At 40.2% G+C, this 24,504-nt stretch overlaps 1 protein-coding gene across 15 annotated transcripts in view; it reads right to left on the reverse strand.

The window, feature by feature from the left end:
• Positions 1-24,504, reverse strand: part of ptprfa (protein tyrosine phosphatase receptor type Fa) — a 344,522-nt gene that overhangs the window by 250,951 nt on the left and 69,067 nt on the right. For 11 of the 15 annotated variants that reach the window (XM_051077206.1, XM_018696340.2, XM_018696330.2 and 8 more), the window contains exon 1: positions 7,015-7,304. The exons of 3 other annotated variants lie outside the window; for them this stretch is intronic. The gene's annotated coding sequence lies outside the window, so the exon portion shown is untranslated. Of the gene's footprint in view, positions 1-5,641; positions 6,205-7,014; positions 7,305-24,504 lie in introns of those variants that run through there. One more of the 15 variants, XM_051077197.1, reaches the window with a different exon arrangement.

The raw sequence follows: 24,504 nt of genomic DNA on the forward strand, positions 1-24,504 counted from the left end.
CACTGCTGCTGGACATCATCTCTGGTTTCAACATCTGATGCCTGCGTGACGTGCTCAGTCCTCAGCAAGAATGGACAGGATAAAGACCTGTTGATTTCGGATGCTCTCTCTCTCTCCTTTTGTCTCTCTCTCTCTTGCTGCCACCCTGAATATGTGTAAAATGAATTTAGAATAAAATTAAATCAATCATTGTATAACTGGTGACCATTATCAAAGGCAAAAGCTCAGCATACAAAGAAAGAGCTGGCAGTAGCAGTATCCCAACCAATGTACAGCTGATGTGGGTGTGTGAGCCATAGCAGTTCAGCAAGGTAACTATCACACACACACAAAGCAGGCAGTGTCCTCAAGTCTCAGAGGTCAGCCGAAAAACATAGATAAGGCAACATGTAAACACTGCAGGTAAAAAGTCATGTTAAAAGGTGGTATTATACAAGGAGCATTTTCCAGAGGCACTAAATCTAAACAAGATAGTGCTAGACAGAAGAAGTGCACTTAGACAGTCATCAGTAAAGGTGCAAGTGGACTGGAATCACTATACTCTCATTCATGAGCTCTTTCACGCTATGTCTCAATTCACATACAACCACACTTGCACTAGCTATTTTGAGTGCAGAAGTGCGCGTTAACACTGACAAGTATATGCAGTGCATGATAAATATCTGAATGCCGCACTCAAAACAGTCAAATATAAAGCTATACAGCAGAGGGGGAGGGACCACCATCTTATTTTTAAACTTGTGATAATGGCTTCTGAGTCAGGAGGACATGCTGTCGGTGCCAACGGCAGCAAAAATTAGCATGTTGAAACAGGGCACACACAAGAAAGTAAACATACAATTTTAAGCCCAGCGAGCAAATTGGATATTTTGGCAGGCAGCAATCGCAGTCACAAGTTGCGATTGTCATTTCCAATGAATGGTCCTGTTTGATTGGAGACAACACTACTCGGCCCAAATTCAAACACTATGCCAGTCCATATACTGCGTACACACTGGACTACATGTAAGGGCACTAAATGATTTGAGACGCAGTGTCAGTGTCATTAAGTTCTACTCAGGAGAGTCTGCTGAGTCAAGTTTGACACCTAGTGGTTAAATTTGTTATATCAGTTTGGTCCAGTGTTGGGCTTAACATTAAACCAGTTTGAAACACAATGGCCCCACCATAAGAGATAACTACTGAAAAAAGCAATCATTTTACACGTTGTCTTTCTTAAAATCAGTGTTTACTCGGCCTGGTCTATTGAGTGTTTGACAGGGCAGGATGGATGACAGTGGTTATACGAAGCAAAATGAGTTTTATTTAGTCTAAAAGTTAACGATTTTCAGTTTACTATCACAAACAAGACACTACACATTGTCATATTTGCGAGGTTGAAATCAGCCGATTTTTTTGGCATTTTCACTCAAAAAGTTGCCAATTTATTTTCTATTGATTGAGTAAACAAGCAGCATTAATCCTTAATCTGCAATATGTCATGCAGTTCAATCATTTATCTAACACAAACTTTTTTGTTGTTGATAACGTCATTGTTGCAGTTTTTAACAAGGCAGTTTTAACTTTTTCTGACACTTCAAACCAACCATATCTCACCAGGTTCCCACTAAATACAAGGACAGTGTTTTTTATTGTGTATTATGGACGGCTGTGGCTCAGGAGGTAGAGCAGTCACCCACCAATCAGAAGGTCGGTGGTTCAGTTCCCAGCTCCTCCAGTCTGCATGCTGAAGTATCCTTGGGCAAGATACTGAACCCCAAATTGCCTCCGATGTGTGTGAATGTATAGAAAAAGCACTTTGTATATGAATGTGTGTGAATGGGGTGAATGTGATCTGTAGTGTGAAACGCTTTGAGTGGTTGAAAAGACTAGAAAAGTGCTATATAAGTACAGTCTATTTACCAAATGAGCTATTATGAAACAATTCTATCAATAACACTAAACCAACTTTATTTTAAACTTTGTGAGCCTCCTCCCATTACATGTACAACTTCCTGTTTCTGGAAGAGAAGAAAAATCATGTAAAATAGCCCTATAAGCATGTATTTCTCCCACTGGTGAGACCCCTCCCATTCCTATATCCACCAAATGTAAGTACAAATACATAGTCCATACTATCTATGTTTGGTAAGCCGGTCGGTTCATTCAATATTTATATTGTATTTGGATTTCTACATTCATATCACAAATATACATATATATAGACATTTTTGTGAAAGAAACAGATTCAGATAGTAGTTTGGAACTAGACCCCCAAAAAAGCCCCAGGTTTGCTGTGCCCTTCTAACAGGTTCATACAGCCACTCCTGTCACTTTATCTGTCTAGAATATGTTTTATTGAACAAATCATTCTATTTCTGACTGCAGTATAATTACACCCATATTACACTGAGCTGAGGTACCCGTGTAATCTTAATGTTCTATAACTGTGTTCTGGTCAAATGGCTCTTTGCTACTGAACAGTCACTCTGAAGGCTGTGTCCACCTCCCAACATCCTGTTTGAGTACATAAACCTTACTTTATGCAAGAAGCACACTTCCAAAACCTGCACAGACAAATGCCCATCGCAGAGACACCATTCTGTGTCACAGTGGGGAAATCACAGGTCTGTCAGTGTTGATAGGATCTTGGCCTTGCTCTGAAGCGAGATGAAACAACAGCACTGGCAGGCAACACTTTGACTGCACAGAAAACAATAGTCTCAGTGAGCAGCCTGACCACTGTGGGTCCTGTTCCATTGTGGGAATAAAGCGACATGAGCTGGACTGTTCTCTAGATAGGTCAATCAGCTCAGGAACAATACCACAACATGCAAAGCAAACTGAATACTCCCATGCAATCATATCCACAAGAAACAATACAGAGGCTGCTGCTATCAAACCAGGTCCCTGCTCCACAGGGACACTGATTTCTACTTTCACTGGAATAAAACAGAATAAAATACTTACTTTCCTCCTTCCTACTTGCAGGGGAAATTACATTTCCACCACTGATTAGTCCAGTATGAATGTATTTCCTAGGATACTGGATAGTCCAAAAAATGCATAGATATTCAATTTACAATTATTTTAAACAGAGAAAATAAGAAAATACTGACATTTGAGAAGCTGGAACCAGGGAATGTTTTCAATATGTCCTTGATAGAAATGATTTAAACAATTAAGTATTAAAATATTTGTTGATTCATTTTTTCAATCAATTTGATAACTGAAAATTATTCCCCACAACCATGCCTCTTGGGGGTCTAAAACGAATGGATTTACATAACATATAATACATTATGCATATTGTGTCTGTAGTTGTTTAGAAGCAATACAACAGACAAATGTGATTGTATCATAGAAGGGAGCAGTTGTCCGTGTTGTTGCAAAATCTCTGATTAAAAAACACACTTAAATCACAGCCTGCTGTAATCTGATCTCATTTTAAAAATAACTGTGGCATCAGATAAATAAAAACAGAGAGCCCAGCATCTGCTCTCTCTCACGTTTACAAGAGAAAATAACAAAAAGTGATGTTTCTCAAGAGAAATGACACAAAGGAATTTTAATGTGTGTGAGCTGCCCTGAAAAAAAAAATTGTTTAAAAGAACACTAAAGGTTCAGCATGCTGCATGCTGAACATCTGAATGAACTGATACATCATCTTAGGTCATCACAGATATACTGACACATTGGTGTGTTGGCAGATTCTGTCAAATTGCAGAGGTAACTACAGAAATAAATGTTTGACTGGCAAATTTTTCTATATTCAAATTTAATTATTGAAATTCTTTTGTCTAACAGGCCAGAACCCAAATGCTATGATACTCAATGTCCTATCACATAAGATGGAAAAAAGAAGCAAATCATCACATTTGAGCTGGAAAGAGGAAAGTTTGTGTTGAGATAATAAAAAAGAATATTGCTGATATATTGCTATCAGATTTGTATTATTGTCAGTTATGGGTATTGGCCTCAAAACTCCAGTAAGGCAGCCACTATCTAGCCCCAGCCTTCAGAGTTCTGTATGCCTCTTGTCTCAGTGTGCAAACTCTATCCTGGATGAAAATGCTGTATATACAGAATGCCAAAATACAGCAGCCCTCTCCATCCATATGTTTTCATGCTTGTTCATCCCTGAAATTACACACTATTTATCAAAGTGGAGAGGATGGCTGAGTGTAAGCAGAGATGGAGAGAAGCCAGCCCACATACAGCTGTGATACCAGCAGCCAGAGCCTCAGATGGAACTGTGATCAAGACAAAGAAGCACAAGTTTTCAGTCAGAACCTGTCTGCAGTCAATAACCAATATCTATCAAACACATCTGCTTCAGCAAGAGAACCTGGAAAATAAACATGGCATATTCTCTTTGTACAGGAGATCAGAGGTGTAAAGGCTTAAAGGAAAAGTTCAATGAAAAATCACATTAATTTGTACTACTGTTTGCACATGTTAATGGCCTACTGTTTACAGTGAAGCTTCAAGTGAAATAGGCATGTATGCAAACATATGACAAATCAATCAGTGTATTATTGATTATTTCAGATGAAAAAAATGATTTAAAAAACACACATTTTGTCTCCTAGTTCTTGTGGTGCATAGACAGATGTAGATTTCTGTCTGCCTCCACCTCATTACAGGGGTGGTGGATGGAGTTTTGTTTGACTGAAAAATGACATTTTGAAAATTCAACAGCAAAATCTTCTCTCCAGACACAAAGTAACTGCACTCGGGGATAATCCATAGACTTAACTGCGACGCTGTCTTGAAGTGGATTATAACAAATGCCAGTGACCAGCAGCTGCTCTGCATGTGGCTTTTATTTCATATAAAGAATCCTTGTATGATAACTGTGTACTCGGTGTTTATCTATCTCTATTTGATTTGATATGATAATATTTATCATATCACTGTGTCCATAGTAGAATTGGTGTGTCAGGTTGCATCCTGTTGGGAATTTAAGTTTAACTAAGATGTAAGTGACTCAGATTTTATGCCCGTAATTGGAAGACTACATGTTGTGATGCTGATGTGACTGGTGGTAAAGTTCATCAAAAACACAATGTCATGATATACTCAACAAAAAAATCAATTATACCATAACATAGTATGTTTGTACCTTTGTGATATTGTTGTTGCCTTTTTGCTGGTGAATCTGACAGAATACTGGGATTTACAGACACTATTCTGTGAATAAGGGCATTTTGCCCCAGTTCTTGATCAAGCTGTTCAGATATTAAGATAATGGTACAAAATAACAAATAAAAGACATTTCTGTGAGCTAGTTATGTGACAGTAAGGTCTTGGGGTTATCCACTTAGTTGTTGTTCCTGGTGAAAAATACTGGTGCACTGATTTATGTGAAAGAGCCAGGTCAAATTAATAATGACTGACTGGCAGACAGCAGCAGCTGTGTACATGTGTTTCTATGGTTGTGTGGACAACCATAGAGGACATTTTGGCCAGTCCTCACAACGTCAAAGGCCTGATTGAGGGGTAAGACTTTAGGTTAGGGTGAGGAGCTAGGGAAGGCGTTAAGTCAATGATGTCCTCTCATGCAGCCTTCATTAAAATGAGCAGAGCAACACACACACACACACACACACACACAGCTCTCCGTCATACATTCAGGGTGCTTGCTTGCTGATGTACTCACCATGGTAGATTGCCAACATGCAGAACAGAAAACACTCTCTCCACCTGTCTACATCTTGCCTCCGTGACTCCACCTCCTCTCCAGCCTCACTGCCCTCACTCGTCTTCCCTCCATCTGTTGCACTCTTTCACTCCGCCTAAAACTAGTCTTCTCTATTCTCCATCCAGCCTAATTAGGGATCTGTCAAATCCAGGTGAGGTGACGGCCACTTCTCACTGTGTCACACAAAGCGATGCACTCCTCTTTCTCCTCTTCTTTCTCTGCCTTGTTCAGTCCTCAAGGATTTTGGAATTCGGAGCATGAAAAGGACACCCTGCTATTCTCCCTTTGGAGAACTGCCTGAAGAATGAAGCACTGGATACTGAGTCACGCCGTGTCCTATAACTGGTTAATTATAAGCTGGCGAACACATGAGCTGCCACACAGACAACACGACAGAGCTCTGACTGGATCTCCAGTCCAGAGTTGAATACTGATACAAGTGATGTAATTTGGTTACATAGCCATAGTGTTGATTACACGATATAGACCTAACGTGTTGGTGTTAGTACTAAATCATAAATGACCCTGTAAAAAAAAAAAAAAAAAAAAAAAAAAACCTTGCAGAATGAAAATTCGGACTACGGATCATACACACACATACACACTCACACACATGTTCAACAAATGCATCAAACAAGCGAGATATTTTTTTTTAAAGATCCTTGTCATGTCCCAGGCGTCAGAGCGGACTCAGACTGATCGCAGAGTGTGAGCAGATGCTGAGATTTATCGAAGGCTTGCACTGAAACTAATACCTGATGGAGACAATGCAAAGGCGTTATGCAAGTGACGCTGTGTTGCACAGCACTGATCCAAAGATGCCTTTTCATATAGAAGGACACGGGCTGGTGCTTTGACTTGGAAAGATTCCCGATGCATAAGTGAGTCATTGTTTCCTGTAGGCTGTCAGAGTTAAACAAGTCAGCTTCTGACTCATCTTGATAAACTTCTTAACTTGTATTTCACTGAAGAGCACGTTTGAATAAATGCAGACTGCGCTTCTGTAACAGTTTCAGCATCTGCAAGAAAAAGCTGATGACAAAATTCGCCGATAAAAGTTTCTTTTTTGTTGATGTATGTAATCTTTCGGACAAAGAACTGATTCGTGCAGTATTCATTTGAATGGCGTTGGGCGTCAATACTCTGTCAGGGTGCAAAGTCGGATGTGAGTGAGTGTTGACGGACTTGTGTGAATATGTGTGATTCAGCCCTGCGTGCAGCGCGTCCAGTCTGCAGGACGCTCCTCCAGCTGCACACATGTAAGCACACAGCGCTGCATCTCCCACACTTCAGACGGAAAAACAGTTCTAAAACACCGTGTCTGAACTCACCATTTCATAGGGTTCCCTGGACGTCTGCATTTCGGAGAGATGCTGAAGGCAAGAAGAGCACAGAGTCCCCCCCGATTACACACAGTTGAGGAAAGAGTCTCCCAGTTCCTTCTGTCCCACAGCACTTGCTCTAATCCTCCGAGGTGAACGGGAAAAAAGGCTCCCTGCGGAGTGTCAGGTAAATCCTCAGTTCAGCTGCTGGGACTGTTTTCCTCCCTCAGTGTTCCTGGTGAGACAGCGTTATCCGTCTGCCTCCTGATCGTTCGCGGTGGCTCCTCTCTGACAGAGCAGCATCCCCAACACCGTGCGTATACACCCTCGGGAGTTGTCGGCCATGTTCGGTGGTTTCCGGAACTACTGAGCGAAGTAAAGGCTGTCAGTGACGTCTAAGCCTGTGTGTGAAATGATGGTGTTTCTTTATTTATTTAATGAGACAACAGTATAAATATAAGATAATCTGGTTTTAAAAGATACAGGGCTGCTAAAGAGGTTCGAGTCCTGCGCTGAGCAGAAGTCAAACTTTATACATAAACCTGGTTTCTAACAGCTTTGACTTTATTAAAACAAACAGTTCACTCAGGAACAAAGCAGACACTAAGTGAAACTAATACAAAATATTAAACAAATAAAATATTATTAATATAGTTGTTTAAAAAAAAACTACAAGTGGTGAAGGAGACATGTCTCTTTGGTTGGACTTGTCTCATCCATATATCAACCTTCAAGGGCTCACACATAGGCACAGCACCATCTGAGGGCATCACAAGCCAACAAGACTGAGAACCACAGACATTACAAAATTGTAACATGAAGAAATTGATATTGAAAGTGGAAAATTTGTAAGTTATAGAAGGATTGCAATAGCTTGTACAGTTGTATGCCAAACAAAGAGTACTTCAGAGAAACACCACATTCATTTTAATCTTAACCAAGGTGAGTACCTAGTAGTTGCTGCAGCAAATATTTTAATGTAAGACTGGATATGTTGGTGGAATGAAATACACTGGCAGTGACACATTCAGTATCAACAGTTCAATCAGACAACTCATGTTTAAAATGATTAACCACAGTAGCTGAACATAGTTTGGCCTCTAAACTCTGACCACACACTCCCCACAGATATTTTTATGAGAGATACTGAGTCAAATTTATATATACACCGATCAGCCATAACATTAAAACCATTGACAGCTGAATAGGATAATGCTCCCACCACACTACAAAGACTGCTCAGTAGTAGTACCTTATGAGAAGTAGGTGATTTGAGGGGGAATGAAGGGGGATGACTTAACCTGCCATCCTTCATGTGTGTATTATGAAATAACTAAATAGCTAAATTAGGTGAGGGAGATGAGAGAGGAAGAGCAGGTACAGGACCATCATTACGTCTGTGTGCTGTTCACCACAAATACAAACTGACCCGATCACATTCAAACCATTTCAGCCTAATGACCATAGAGATACATGCTCTTTGGTAATTAGAGCAGAACCTATAGACGCAATTTAACAACGCAAACCTAGCATAATTATAGTGTTATTAAATAGTATTATTGTTTATGTTACATATTGTTTGAGGTGCATTTCTATAATTCAAATCCAAATTATCTAAACTCAAATACAAAGAAAAAATAGAGAAGGTGTGATCATTTTATTAAATTATTTTTAATATACTTTGGCAGGAAATGAGTGAGGTGTCAGACAGTGACACTGAATACAGGAGAGAGAGAAAAAGAGCAGCAGACAGAGAGAGAAATGAACAGAAAGAATGCCATGTTGAAAAAGAAGAGAGTGAGAGACACAAAGAGAAAGTAGGAACTCAGACTCAGAGAAAACACTGGACAGCTTCTGTCCATTGATAAGGTTTTAAAGCTAATGTTTTCCCTTTTTCCCATTGACCCCCAAATGTCTTAATATATATATGTAATTAAGAGCCTGACTTATGGGCATCTTGTTTGAGCTTATTCTCCACCCACAAGCTGTCTCTCACAACACCCTTCTGCAGCTCTCTTAGCTGACTAACGTCCTTCTAGACTGTCCATCCATGGGATGCGCTCTCTCAATTTTCCTCAGCTCAGTGGACGCAGCTGGAATGACTGGTGGTGTCGTGTCATCTAGTCCTTTAACACTGCCCTCCTGTGTCAGCGTCAGCTCAGTATCTCCATGCTGCTCAGTTGTGTTCCCATTGTGCTGGGGTCTCTTGATCTCCAGCTTTGATAGTAGTTTCCTTCTGTTGATGTTAGAGCACAGGGCTACCAGCTGCTATGTGGTCAGTATGGATGTTGGTCTTCTGCTCATCCATAGTTCCCACATACAGTACGTTGCATGTAACAACTCTCCTTGTCTGTCATGTTCCAGTGGCCTACGTCTCATCAGCATGTCCTGGTTCTCCAACATCTGACAAAGACATTGTCTGAGCCGGTGTGGCTTTAGTTGATTAGTAGATGTTCTTGCTTGTGTTCAGAGGTAGCATTAGTGATCTAAGCCAGGGGACCATTACTGGAGGCTTGTCGTCTCCAGGATTTAAATCCCAATCTCTGACTGACAAGCAATGACACTGCACTAGAGTTAGCACTGTAGATATTAGGTGCTTTTTAAAAATGTGTATTTTATTCTTATTCTAATCTTTACTCCAGCTGTATATGCTTCATTGTCTTGAACCGTGAGCCTCCATGTGAAGTGAAAGGGAAAATGAATTGACTTTGAAATTCAAGAGAGAAGAACGAGAAGGATTTACTCACTTCAGTATATTGGTACATACTGTATGTGCGTATATACATAGAAGGTGAAAAGGAAACCAAACAGTATTTGAGCAGTTATGATACCAAACTATTATTCCAGGATTTTGATGTGAAGCTGTCTATGAAAGCAGAAGCTTCTCGGGGCTCAGAAGGATCAGAAGATCCATATTTTATATTAAATATATTTTTTATTAACATCAAATGTTGAATAATGTGCTGTATAGGAATACTGATTAGTTTGGAACGTAAAGTGTAAATGCATATTTCTCTCTATTCTATGTCTGTTTAATTTTGTATTGGTTGAAGAATTTTCATAATGTAGGACACACAACATTTTAGACTAAAACAGACCCTGATAAAAGAAAGCATACTGTCCTCTTGGGAATAATAATAGCATCACTTTGGGGAGAAAAGAACTGAAGAAAAAACATTCTGCCTGATCATATTCACAGATTCATATTTAGCATTGGGAACAGTACAGCTTTCTAGCATAGCATTAGCTTTGCTGCATAGCCTGAGGCTACAGAGCCATTCATTACCAGGTTGAAACTGAGGTTGTCCTGTTGCTAGAAATGTAAAGCAGTGCTTGAAGCACAACTGCTGTGTGTGAATCCAGTGTTAATTATAGAATGGCAGTGAGTGTTTTGAGGTCTGAAGGATGTTGTTGAAGTGTGACCGAAGAGTTGTTGATAAGGAAAAGCTTTAATTTGTAAAACTGCTAAATGGAAATCTGTTGTGTTTCATTGGAAAGCCAATAAATGCTCAGCCTCTTATAAGGATGGAGGACAAAAGTTTTAGTACAAGTGTACAAATGTAAAAGCTCAGTAACACAGGGGGTGGACTCAAAACTGCAACTCACAGGCAGAACAGGTGAAGAGTAAAAGCAAAGTTTATATGACAAAGGCAGGCAGTCAGGGCAAGTAACAGATTTGCAGATCTTATTGTGAAAACATGCAGAGATTTTTGCAAATGTATTAAACATCAAAAACTGTAATTTCACATTTACATAACTTTGTAAACCTTGTAAGCACCTTGGATATTTGGATTGCTAAATGTTAGATCTGTATCCAATACATTTGTTTTTAATGGTTTTATTGCTATTCAATAAAATGGCCAGAATTCCTGCAGGTTTAACTCTCTTATGTTAATTGACAATGGGTGGGCGAGGAGTAATTTTTTGGAAATTTAGAGATGGTGTGCTGTATTGTCATCAACTCCATGTTGCAATTCTCAGACTGTATTGCTCATGTTGTTGAGGAGAGTGTGAGGAGAGTAAATTTTAGAAGGTTTGAAGTGTTTTTATGAATAGAATCGAATGTGGCATTTTTGAATCTGTCCTACATTCAAACTTCATACCTTAGAAACACACCTGTGTCTTGGCATTTTTAAGAACTACCTGCCTTCTCAGGTTGACAAGTTTTTTTGGTTGTTAGTTAATAATTCTTGCTAATTTACCTTGGACACTTTAGCCTTTCTTAAACACAGCTTTGTCTTTGTCTTGGATTAATGAATATATTCACTCAATAAAATGACAATGAAGACAAGCTACAGATTTTATAGGTTTTTCAGGAAATTAGGCAGTTGAACCACAGGTGATTAATAATGACTGATGATGACAGTTACAGTCTTGCAAAGAACTGAATGACTGAAACTAGACTCAGGTGTGGATTGCGCACAGGTTGTCATTACCCACAAGCTAGTATAGAGGCACACTTGTATAGAGGCTGCAGACTGGACAATTCCAAGACCCTGCCCCACCACTTGCCAAAATGTTATATATTGCTCCATCAAACATTTTGCAAATGTTAAGAACCTTACAACCTTGCAATACCAGTACTCATGGCCAGCAGGCTGGACTATGTCTTTAATAATACATAGTTCAACTTACTGGCTGTAATATAATATCTTACGCTGTGATGAAGGTTGGTAGGTTGCCCAAATATGTGTCATAGACAGCCACAGCCAACAGTTTACAGGTTTTCATTAAAACCAATCACCTCCTAACATCAAATTTACCATTTTAAGCATTGATGTTGTTTTAGAAACTGATTTGTGTTTCCCCTTACTTTAACATGAACCTGCCCTTAACCCCCACCCCACCCCTCACTTACTGTTCTTTTGCTTCCCTGTCATTTCCCTTTTGTCCATACACTGCTAAAATGAGGGGAAAATGGACTTAGGGCCAACAGTTCTATTTACAGCCTCAAAAAACAACATGACAAAACCAAGCTGAGTGGCGTCTTCTGTCTTCCTATTGATCTACACCTACACACAATAAACAGTGCTGTCCATGGGTCTGAAATAACAGCAAAGACACAACGCCTACAAAGCCAGAAAACTACATGAGATATTCTCATCATTTCTAACTTCTTTAAGGACCATGACTTTGGCAGTATCCTGACCATTTTCACACGTCGTTTCAGCTGGCCTCATCATCATCATCAGATAAGCTTATTGATCAATACCAAAAACACACTCCTGGTCATCAGTAGCCTGGGGTGCATCTTCAGCATATGTCATCAAAACTCTCCAATATTAAGGGAAATGCTGCTCTGTACTTGACACCAAGGTGCTGCAGTGACAGACAGTGCAGACAACACAGATTTAAACTTAAGTACAGCTAAACTAATATCAAAAACCCCATGTTGTGTATTAAATTTAAATGCCCAATCTGTATTTTTTTTTTTTTTTTTTTTTTTTTAGAATACCATATTTTCTGCGTTCCTCACATGATAAAAACTGAGACAGTCTGTGAATTGCACAGCTATGTTTGCATGGGAAATGAGTGCATCAGAAAACATTAAAAATGTAAATATAGTTCTTACAGTTGTATTAAGCCCTCAACTGATGTTCTACCCTCTCAGAATTTGTAGATGTTTTTTCCTGGGCTGCTTTTAAATGGAAGAAGGTTCTGGGTTTGAAAACCTTTTCAGCAAGATCTTCTCTGTGTGGAGTTTGCGTGTTTTCCCTGTGTCACATCCCCTGCCCGCTGCAGGTCACGTTTTCTGTTTTCCCCCACCTTTTGTGTCTTGTTCTGTTTTATTGTGAAACCCCAACCCTGTCTCTCGTTCTAGACCGTTTACTTCATGTCCTGCCGTCCTGCCTGATTACCTGCCCCGCCCTATGTTGTACCTGCGTCTTATTTAAGCTCCCCTTCCCTCCCTTCTGTGCCAGTTCGTCTTTGTACCAGCATTATAGCATTGTCTTCGTAGTTTGTTTGTTTTGTGACCTGCCCTTTGCCTGCCCTCTTTTGTACTTGTGCCTGTAATATTGTGATAACCTCTTATGCCAACACCTGGCTTAACCCGGCATACTGAGTCTGTGAGTCATGCATTTGGGTCCAACCTGTTGAGTTTTGACAGTACGAACTGGCCAGACATGGACCCAGCTGACGTGGATCCCTTCCGTGCTGCCCTGCAGGCCCAGGGTGCCACTCATCTCTCCTGACTGGAACGTTTCTCTTATGTGTGCATCATATCCCCTTATCACACAAAGTCTGACCCAGATCTTCCAACACGTCACCCAAGGCAGGGAAGCAGCCAGAGCTCTGGTAAGGTAAGCAGCAAGGTAAGCGGCTGGTCTCCAATTACTCCATTGAGTTCCGTACCTTGGCCGCAGAGAGGAACCAGGCCGCTCTGTTTGACGCCTATCTCCACAGCCTGTCGGGTACTTTAAAGGGCGATTTAACTTCCCCGGAACTTGCCACATGACCTAGATCCACGGCCACCACGGCGATCACGGGCCACTTCCCTTCCTCCTCACTGTCCTTATGATTGTACTATCGACCTGTTTCCAGGCTCTACTCCTCCAAAGGGCCGGCTTTATTCCTTGTTTGCTCCAGAGCACCTAGTAATGCAGGAGTAAGTGGACTCCTCCCTGGCGGCGAGCCTCATTTATACATTGACTACAGAGGCCTGAATGACATCACCATTAAGAACCGATATCCCCTCCCTTTAATCGCCTCTGCATTTAAATTGCCACAAGGGGCCAAGGTGTTCACTAAGCTGGACTTAAGGAATGCATACCATCTGGTGAGAATAAGGGAGGGGGACGAGTGGAAGACGGTTTTCAACACTCCTAGCGGCCACTATGAGTATTTGGTGATGCCGTTATTTTATGACTTGTGAATTGGTCTCTTCCTCCTGTCCAACAGGGACATGAAGAATTTCTGACATGCAAAAGCATGTTGAGAAATACCTGCAAGAATCCCTGCATGATGAAGATGTGATAGATGAACTTGTCACTTCGTTAAGAATAATTTATTGTTTATTTGAGTACCAAGAGCTGTTAAAATTGAGTCTGAGGTGCACCACCACCAGCAACTGGACAAAATTTAAGTAAGATACAGATGTGTGATGTGGTCTTGCTTATGGATCCTTAATGACATCCATCCATAATGACAAAAGTGGAATGACTGGCATGCTAGAACCAGGGTCCACAGAGTTGGTGGATGGATATGGCCTTCTAGGAGAGAGGAGGGTGCTATGCTATGCAGCAAATATGGTTCAGTGTATAAGATAACTAATAATCCTACATGAGAAGTCGTGCAAGGGATTTAAGACATGGGTCAAAACCGACCCGTTAACATAAGAGATAGTAACAGAAAGCTAACACATGAGGGAGTTAAATGTGCAGGCCCCTCTGGAACACTCTGAATAAAATGCAAAAGTAAAGGAGGGCCCAATCTATCACATCATAGCAACTACAAGATGGGTGAGTGCCACTTGTATCTTAACTAACAAGGAGGTAACTTCACCTGGCAGAGCATTTCAAATTACTCATTAATCCCACTGTCCCACTGTCACCTTTTGTTCTCAGGTTTTTGTGTCCATAAAGGGGTCACAAAGGTTCTATGGGTAAATATCACAATACAGAGGGAAAAAATACAGAGCACTGACATTGTGTACTACATTAGATGCAGTGAAGCTAACAAGCAGAGCAGACAGAGACAGTTTTTCAGAACTAGCACAGCAGCTGCCGACAGATATACTCACAGCTTCCCTCATAGTCTAACTAACATCACAGTGAGAACAAACAGGACAAAACAATACTTACCTACCGGCTCTGTGAAACACGACAAAACTAATGTTACTGACCTATCAAGCAGAAACAGAGAAACCTCTGTGTCTGTTTTCAGGCCTTTCAGCTCCCAGAGGTCCCTCCGCTGCTGGAAAGCCACACCAATGTTAACACAGGTCTTCCCCCAGGCCTGATCATAGCCTTTAATTTCCTCTGTCACTTTCCTCTTAGGTAGTCTGTCTGCCAGTACATCCATCTTTCTCGCTCCCACTTCCCCTCTATACCCTCCCACCTCCAGTGCACCAGCATGAAAGCCATGATTGGCTGGAATGGATTGGACCAATCCTCTTCATTTATATTCCAATTCCGATAATGATAAGTCAGCTGTCACTGTCATTTACTGTTCTCATTTGTTTCCAGTGTTGTGCTGGTCTAATAATTCTCCTAATGTTACCAGTTGTAGCCTGCTGTTTTGACATATGATGGCCAGACATTTGCTACAGGGTCTATAGACTGTGTAATGTCTGATTCAGTTGATTGAATAGATCCTTTTAGGACCACTGTCACAATTAGATAACAGTGTTAGATGGAGGCAAATGCCAGTAACCTCAGAGTAGTAGGTCACATAACTAAGCAAAAACATTATCTTGCTGTGTTGTTGGGTGCCAGAATCAAACAAGTAAGAGGTCTGAGTCACTGAGTCACTGAGTCACACAAAAATACATGCACATTGACACACACACACACACACACACACACATACATATATGGATACACATATATCTATAGGAGAGCAGCCAGCTGCCAGGACTACCTTCCCTGTCATCAGCAGCAGAGCAGAGCCACTGTTGTGTGTGTTATAAAAGAAAACCTGATATTCACCTGATTTTCAGGCATTTGGGGTCAACATCACAACTACAGAATTGAAAAAACAACATTAGAAGAGAGTGTTGGTGAGTGCTGGTGATGGTAATCTTTTTTTTTTATTATTAAATTTGCAAACATTTCACTTATTTAGAGCAACTGCTCTAGTGGGTGGCAAATTGTCTTTGAATATGGAGAGTACGCTTCACTTTTTCAGAAAGACCAATGAAAGAAATGTTACATGAGAGATTGCACTTACTGAAGCTAGAAACAGAGGCTAACTCTGACGTGACATCATGACTTAGACTCTGAATCATCAGTTTTTTTTTAGGGATATGATATATGCACTGCACATAATTAATCCAGTCTTGTCTACATTAAATATATCAATTAATTAAAACATATCATTTGAAAAATAATGATGGAAAAGTGAGTGATGGTGACCATTAAGTTCAGCCTTGGCTTGGATGCCAGGGTCCAGTGGTACGGATGTGTTCAAAGGAACTTCTCTTCTCATTCAGCTGCTGTCAGATTCACTGCAGGAGAACCACCTGGCACCTGAAAAAATACTAAACTCACTGCAGAGAATAAAGCAGGAGCTGGAGGAGTGGCAGTCAATTTTACTCTAGTAGTTCCCCAGGGCTGACCAAGGCAGTTGGTCTTTGAAGTGGCATGTATGTTTCATTGCTGAGGTTGTGGTTTCTTGGGCTGAAGAGATGCGTGTAGAACTGGTGGCAGGTCATCTTATGTTTGTTGACAAAGAGAGTGACCTGGACCTTCTGAGGTTGTGAGCACAGCTAACAAGAACTAAGCTGCATGCAGGAGAGGAATGTCTTAGACATATCAGACCCATAGCCCTCACATCTGGGACTGCCTTCCTCCCTCCTTCCACTCCCACCAGTTTGTTTACAGAGCAAACCGGTCCATGGAGGATGCCGTCACTATAACACTTCACAGCATGCTCAGTCATCTGGAGAACTGGACATTTTAATCACCAAACTGCTCCAACTACAGATCCCCCTCCCCATCTGCATCTGGATAAAACACTCACACACCACCCACACTCTGTCAGACTCAGCCCCCACCTCTCCTCCACATTCACACTCAGCACTGGCTCCCCTAAGAGCTGTGTGCTGAGCCCCCTGCTGTACGCCCTGTATACCTATGACTGTACTCCAACCCACCCAACCAACACCATCATCAAATATGCAGATGATACCACCGTGGTTGGGCTCATCTCTGATGGGGATGAGACGGTATACAGAGCTGAGGCAGAGAAACTGTCCCTCTGGTGCTCAGCTAACAACCTGACACTGAATGGCCATAAAACAAAAGAACTCATCATGGACTTCAGGAAGCACAGACTAGACCACACCCCCTTCCTCATAAATATAGAATGTGTGGAAACTGTCACCACCTTCAGGTTCCTGGGCACCCACATCCCGGCCGATCTCTCCTGAACTCACAACACCAAGGCCCTAGTGATGAAGGCTCAGCAGCCTTCTTTCCCTCCTCTGTGGAGAGTGTACTGACATACTGTCTGGGTGTGTGGTACACAGGCTACACAGCTGAGGACAGGAAGGCTGTGCAGAGGATCATTAGCTATTCTATTTAAACTCATTTCTCTATTTGTATTGTGTACATTTTGTATATTTGTGTATTTTTTTATTTTTATTATATATATTTCTTCACAGTGCACTGTTATTGCGTGGAGCACCCAGAATTTCGATGTACCCTACTGTACATTGACAATAAAGACTATTCTATTCTATTCTACTCCATATGACAGAAGGGAGAGATATGGTCCTTAAACAGAAGTAGTAGTTATTTTTTGCTGCTGGGCCAGTATTGCACCTGCATTTTGACTCACTAACATCCATTCATCCATTTTTTTATCCACTTATCTTTTGCAGGGTCATGGTGGGTGGATCAACCAAACAGGCGGAGTCCTCCCTGAACATTGGTCATAAACATATTATGGACATTTACAGACTTTTGTAGACTTAACATTCTGAGATCATTATTGGCTGTTGCCATTTTCAAATATAAAAGGACTGTTACAAACTTTTTGACATCACATGTAAAATTGCTCACTGTTAGTAATACTTAAAGTAACTGATATGATGACTGTGTACTCACCAGAGATCAAAAGTTGATGTATTATCTCTAGAAGTTCAGAATGAATTTAAATTATTGTAAGTATTTTGGTATTCTAGAACACCGTAGATATGCATTTTTTGTCATGTTTAACATTCCTGCCTCTGGCCCCCTTAACCCTCTGATGCATGAATTATGAAGTGTTTTTATTCTTCTCGGGACATGAAAAAAAATGTTCAACTTGGACAAGTTACTGACATGTCCAATCCAGTGGACTACATGCGCCTGAGCACTCAACATAAAACATTGTGAACTTACTGTAAAAATGAATCGGGCTGATATGCAGTTCCACCATAGAAACCTATGCATTAAAGAGAAAGTTACTTTTTAGTAGCTGTCCACTGTAGTGACTGCTATGCACAAGAGGGTTAATTTCTCTCCCTCTGTTCTGTCTCTATCTGACATTGTGTCAGTTAAAGCTTATAGTTCCTGCTGTGGGGTAATTGGCCTGAGGGAGTCATAACCTAAGTAAAACTCAACTTCACAGAGGAAGTGAAACATGAAATTAAAAAGCATTGATTATTCATTACCTATGAATATGGGTAGCAGAGGGGCTGGAGCCAATCCCAGCTGACACTGGGTTAAGGGCGGGGTACACCCTGTACAGATCACCAGTCTATCACAGGGCTGACATACAGAGACAAACAACCATTCACACTCACATTCACATCTACAGGCAATTTAGAGTCACCACTGTACCACCGTGCCATGATAAAGACAAAGGAAAAGCTAAATACACTGCTATGTTCAATCTTGTGATTACTGCTCAATGATTGATTTCTTGTGCCCATTAGTGGGTCTAATAGGTCTAATATATCTCTGAAAAAAGTGTTATTCCCACTTCCTTATTAATGTAAACTTACCGCATGTAAACCTCTAAACCACTATATTCCTACAAAAAAATATCACTCCTGTAGGAACAAGATTATACGTCATCATCTATAAAGACATGAAATTCCATTGAGATCTACAGGCTGCTACAGTTTTCTGACCAGATTAGGCTCCGAAAACACAACATAGTGTGAGTTATGAGCACGTTCTTTTTTCTTTTTTTTTTAAATAACTACCGTACCAACTTCTGTGTGAAAGGTACCACAAGAAGCATTTTGTCTTAAAATTCCACTATCATGACAACAAATTGTCTTGATACAATTTTAAGACTTATAGTCAGTGATATGTGAATGTTATTGCTAATGTAAGGCCAGATGATGTTCTCAGTGAAAAAAAGTGAAGAGAAGAGACAAATTCTGAGAAATGTGTGTAGTTTTAGTTAAGGTATATGATGGGCTACTGAATGCAGGAGCTAATGTAAAACTTCAAAGAAGAGGAGGATACAATTTTTGCTCAGCAGCAACCATCAGCAGCCCTAAGCACTGGTCAACTTAAAGACAAGCCCTAACTGAACTAGCAGTGTGGACTGTACTAAGTTAACTACCAGTTGAAATGCACCAAAGTCCATATGAATCATCCTCCTGATGGCAATCTGGTCCACTAACCTACATTATGAACCTCAGGATCACCTGATTGCACAGGAAAAGTTCTTCAGATGAATTTATACAATAATTCCAAACACACTCTGAACAAAACATGTACATGATACAGGCTAAAATATATCAGTATTGGTCATTTTATTACACATGCTATTAATATTTTCAATAGAAAAAAAATATATATATATCAGTTGTTACCTTTCCTTACAACTGGGGTTCATGACCATGATGGGTAAAAAGACTAAAAAAATCATCTACATTCAAAGGCTGATGAGCATCAGGACTTAGTCACTGACCTATGTGTTTAACACAGTCTTTCTGTCTCACTCTCCCTCTCTTTTTATGCAATCTTTGATTTGAGAAAGGGGCCATTTCCACTAACTGATAACAAAGCCAAAAGCCAAAAGACATCCATTTCTAGTTTGCAATTAAAATTGTAATCATCGTCACATAGTGCTTGATTCTGCTTACTAACAAAAGCCTTCCTTTTCAGTAAAGCCACAGTGATGACAGCAAGTCTCTAACTGAATCACTGTGGCTTATTTGTTAGAGGTGCTTTCAAGTGATTCTGATCGCAGGCTTTATTATGTTTGCATTGAAACAAGCAAAGGAAAAACCTTTAATTGAAACTGATTAAATTGTAGCACTAATTTGAAACTGCCCACAAAAAGCAAAGTGTGTCATCAGTCTGAAACTGCCATCCTAGTTGCTGTCAGTGTTTGTAAATGTGTGCCTAAACATACCCATGAGAAAATTACTGACAGTAGTTGCTATGTGCAGATGTTATATTGGGAGACTAATAATTTGGTGACCATATTTTCATCAAGCAAGCACAACAAGAAGCACAAAATGGTAGATCTTTGGCCTAACCCTAACCCCTAACCCCGACTGTGTGGGTGAATCCAGTGTGCCTGGTATTTCGGTTCTTGTAGGTGCTGCAGTACAAAGTGGAGAAGAGCTGGATGAAGGGGAATATAATGCATTTCAAGAATAAAACATTACATGCTTGGTATTAATGAGCTCTCATAATCCTATCTCTTCCAGATAAACAGGCAGATCCATGGATCCATTTGATTTGCGTCAGTGTCTGTGTGATTATTCTGTAGCAGCCTGGTGTCATCTGTACATGATGTAGTGAAGGGAAATACAGTGGACTGCCATAATGACAATGCACTCTGGCTTGGCACTTCCCAAATCTGAGGCTGCAGATTTTTATGTGTCCTGGTGCCTTCAGATGTCATTCTGAGATGTCTATTCTCTGTACATTTAAAACCCATTTTCCACCAAATACCACCAACTTTCTTGCTGCCTCTTGTTGCCTCACTCATAAATAAATTACATTTCCTGCAAACAGGGACAATCTGTCAGCAATTTTTTAGAATTTTGATTATCTCATGTCAACCTCCTTCCATCACTCTCAGTGTGCAGAGGGAACCCTTTTTATTCTTCAGCAGACTGCACAAAAGAAAACTGTTACTTTATTAATTTTTAATTTCTTGACTGCAGAGCCATGCTCTGTTGAGTAGTAATGGCTCAGATAAGATATCCCCTTGTAGACTGTAGAGGAGAGATGAGGGGATGGGCTGCTCTCCAGTGGGTACAGTATCGCCCGACTATATTTCACTGCAAAACAAGCTTTTAGGTGGCATGTGTTCTCTCTGTTGACAGCCTCTTACTATTCACTCATACTGAGGGATACACTAGAGCTGGCTCAAAACGAGCAAACTGATTTACTGGTATTTTTGATACGAATCAGGGTTTACCATACTTGTACAGCCATACAGCTGCATATGCTTAACTCCAACCCGTTTACCAAGGAATCTCAAAGAAACTGCGTGATTTACTGTATGAGAGACTGTCAGAGCTCGTTAGCCTGTGGACCACATCCTGATTCCTGATGCCTGAGGACTTTGGAGAGACTTACTGTCTGCATTTTGATTTTTTATCATCTTCAGGCCATTTATTATTTCTCCTACAGTCATGATACAACAAACATATGAGTTGGCAGAGTTATTAATGTTTTATATTTACTTTAATTGATATTTGTGTCCAATATTCGCTCACATCAGGAAGATTGGAAGACATTTCAAAGAACATTTTAAGCCACACCCAACTAGTATGTGACCTTTTGTATGGTTTTGAATTTCAGTGATTGGGTTGGGACCATAGCACTGAAAAGAAACAATGTCTGAGCTGGTGATATTTCCAGAAACCTGTATTTGCCAGAGAGATAGTCTTTAGATAGATAGTCAAAAGTAACCATATGAGCATCTTCATTGCAGTATTCCTGCTTTATCTCACCGGCACCAGCAGAATGGCTTGTTGGCTATTCTCATCTTAGAGTTAAACCATATTAATGCTTCAGATAGAGGGCTTATTTTAAACTGCAAAGACCCCCATTGTTCATGCTGTACACGCATTACTGCATTACCAGACAAGAATGAATTTTGCAAATGACACCACCATCATGGGTGAGATTACAAACAATGATGAAAATTCATACCCTGAGGAAATCAACAATCTTGCAGAGTGATGCACGGAGAGCAACCTACTACTCAGTGTCAACAACACCAAGGAGCAGATTTTAGAGAAAAGAAAGCAAAGACACACAACCCTGTTCACACCAGTGGAGCTGACGGAATGAACATAACAGGTTTTCTGTCATATTCCATCAGCTCCACATCTCAATCCTGGTAAAGAAAGCTCAGAAATGATTATACTTCTTAAAGAAACGTTATAGGGCAAAATTCCTGTGCCAAGTTCTTGTTAACTTTTACAGAGGAGCAATGGAGAGCATCCTAACTGGAAACATCACTAACTAAAGTAAAACTTGTCTATGGCTCCAGACAGGGAGGCTCTGCAGCAGGTCATTAAAACCACCCAGAACATCATTAGCACCCATCTATCAAGCATCAGTGGTATTGGTGAGGTGAGGTGCCTGCACAGAGCCCAAAAAATACTCAAAGATGACACCCACCCCAGCCACAGGCAGTTCACCCTGCCGTCTTCTGGCAGGTGATGCAGAAGTATCCACTGCTGTAACACCAGACTTTGGAGCAGTGTCTCTCCTCAGGCTGTGAAACTATTGAATTTATCCTTCACACTCCACCATTACATTACTTACAGGACTTGATTATCTATTTGTTCAATTATATAACTTTTGTTTTTTGTGAGTAGCATAAAGGAACTACATCTGCAATTCCATCATGTAATCTTGTGTTGCAGAATGAATGTAGACAACTTTCAATATTACACACCAATCAGCATCAGCCTTAAAACCAGTTAGTGGTTCCACCCAATAGAGATATATTCCATGGACTCTCTTTCTCTCTCTCTCTCTCTCTCTCTCTCTCTCTCTCTCTCTCTCTCTCTCTCTCTAAACAGGCCCTCATAATTGTCCAACCAATCTGCAACCCAAATCATTTGATTGAGCAAACTGAGCAATCACTACTAATTTATTTATAATGCTAGAAACAATTTATTCTTCTTCTACTTCAACTAATCATATTTATTTTATTTAAGATTTGAGAGTGACACATGATCCATATTTGACCTCATTCATTGTTTCTTTCTTGCTCGTAATAGCACCATCAAGTTCTATATCTCGTCTTGTGTAATGTCTTAATTGATCATGGTGGAAGGTGAATATGTGATTTGTGTGAACTCCAAATATAAATAATTTAGGGTCAGATATACAAATCATTTTTCAGACTGAGACAAAGAAAGAGAGAAGGACAAACAGATAACACTTTACCATGCCTTCAAATGTAACATCATTTCCCAGGGATACAACTGTGAAGTGCCTGAGTGCCTGGGATTTGGTTGCATTTTGCAATGTGCTTACAGTCATTCATCATGCACTTTATACCTGTCAGTTTGTTCTTTCTTTCAGCATGTGCCCTTCAAGTAATCTTTTCTTTTGCCTTGTATTTTGGTTTCTTCTATCTTGTAAACTACGCAACAGCAAATTTAGCCAGAAGAACAAAAATGTCTGAGTATACTTTTATAGTTTCTTTTTAATAATTCTGCATTTTGGCCTTGAAGTTTTTTTGTTTGTTTGTTTGTTTATTTGTTTTTGTTTTTTTGTTTGTTTGTTTGTTTATTTGTTTTTGTTTTTTTGTTTGTTTGTTTGTTTTTTTGAAGATTTTTGTGTCATTTAGCTAATGCCACATTTGTTTAAACTTATCTAGCTAAAGTTCAGTACAGTAATTAATGCACTTATTCCAACATCAACCAGCAAGGAAACCACACAAGCTGCATCAAAGAATTCCTAAGCAAGAGCAATAGAGTGCCAAAGGATGGACTTTGACATCTAGAGACTGAGTAGCGGAGACAGACCTGAGGAATTGTCACTAAGCAACCATATGACCGCTTTGGGAGCTTCACCTGAAGTTGTTGTTAGAGGTGCTGGCTCCAGCCACTGTTGACACACGTCACTATTCTGGGTTCCAACCAGCACAGTCTCCAGCTAAGAGGACAGCCCAAGTGGGTTAAAAATTTCATTACCTGGTTATGACAGGGTTGATACCGAAGTAAATAAACATAATCTTTAAATTTTGGACCTCCCAGGATTCTGTAATCATGCTTTCATATTCTAAATCTTTTTTGCTTTGACTTATGAATGACTTATAAACTAAGGAAAAGAAAGAGATGAGGGACTGGCATTAGCAATCAGTTCAGAGGAAGACAGGGACAGAGGCAGCAGGAATGAGAATGACGGAAAATGAAGATGAAACACAAGTGCAGTGTTCAGAAATGAGACTCAAACAGGTATCACAGGTAATTTGACTAGCCCACAATATCATCCACCAAAGATTTCACAAGTTAAGTAGCCAAAATTGCTAGCCAGCTGTTTTTTTACTGTAACGTTTGCTAGCAAAGATTGCAGTTTATCACACGTACATCCACATTTTGATTCCAAGCTTGTAATTTGTTATGATTTGTACGTAATATGTTAAGTCAATGTCTACACTCGTGTTCAATTAGCTCATTAAATATCTATATCTCTCCCCCACAGACCAGAGAAAGAGAGTGTGTGAATGGAACTTTGTGTCCTTTATTGGGTCAGTGTTTGTCTAATATTGTGAAATTGTGAGTATTTGCCTAGGTGGAAGTCCTGGGGTGGTGTAGTCAGGCTATATCTTTAAATCATAGACCTATGGTCCTGCTACTTTCAAATGTTAGCACCTGCATACTTTTTAAACCATGATGGTGAATTGAGT

Source organism: Lates calcarifer, linkage group LG17, assembly GCF_001640805.2.
Source record: "Lates calcarifer isolate ASB-BC8 linkage group LG17, TLL_Latcal_v3, whole genome shotgun sequence".
Lineage (NCBI taxonomy): Eukaryota > Metazoa > Chordata > Actinopteri > Centropomidae > Lates > Lates calcarifer.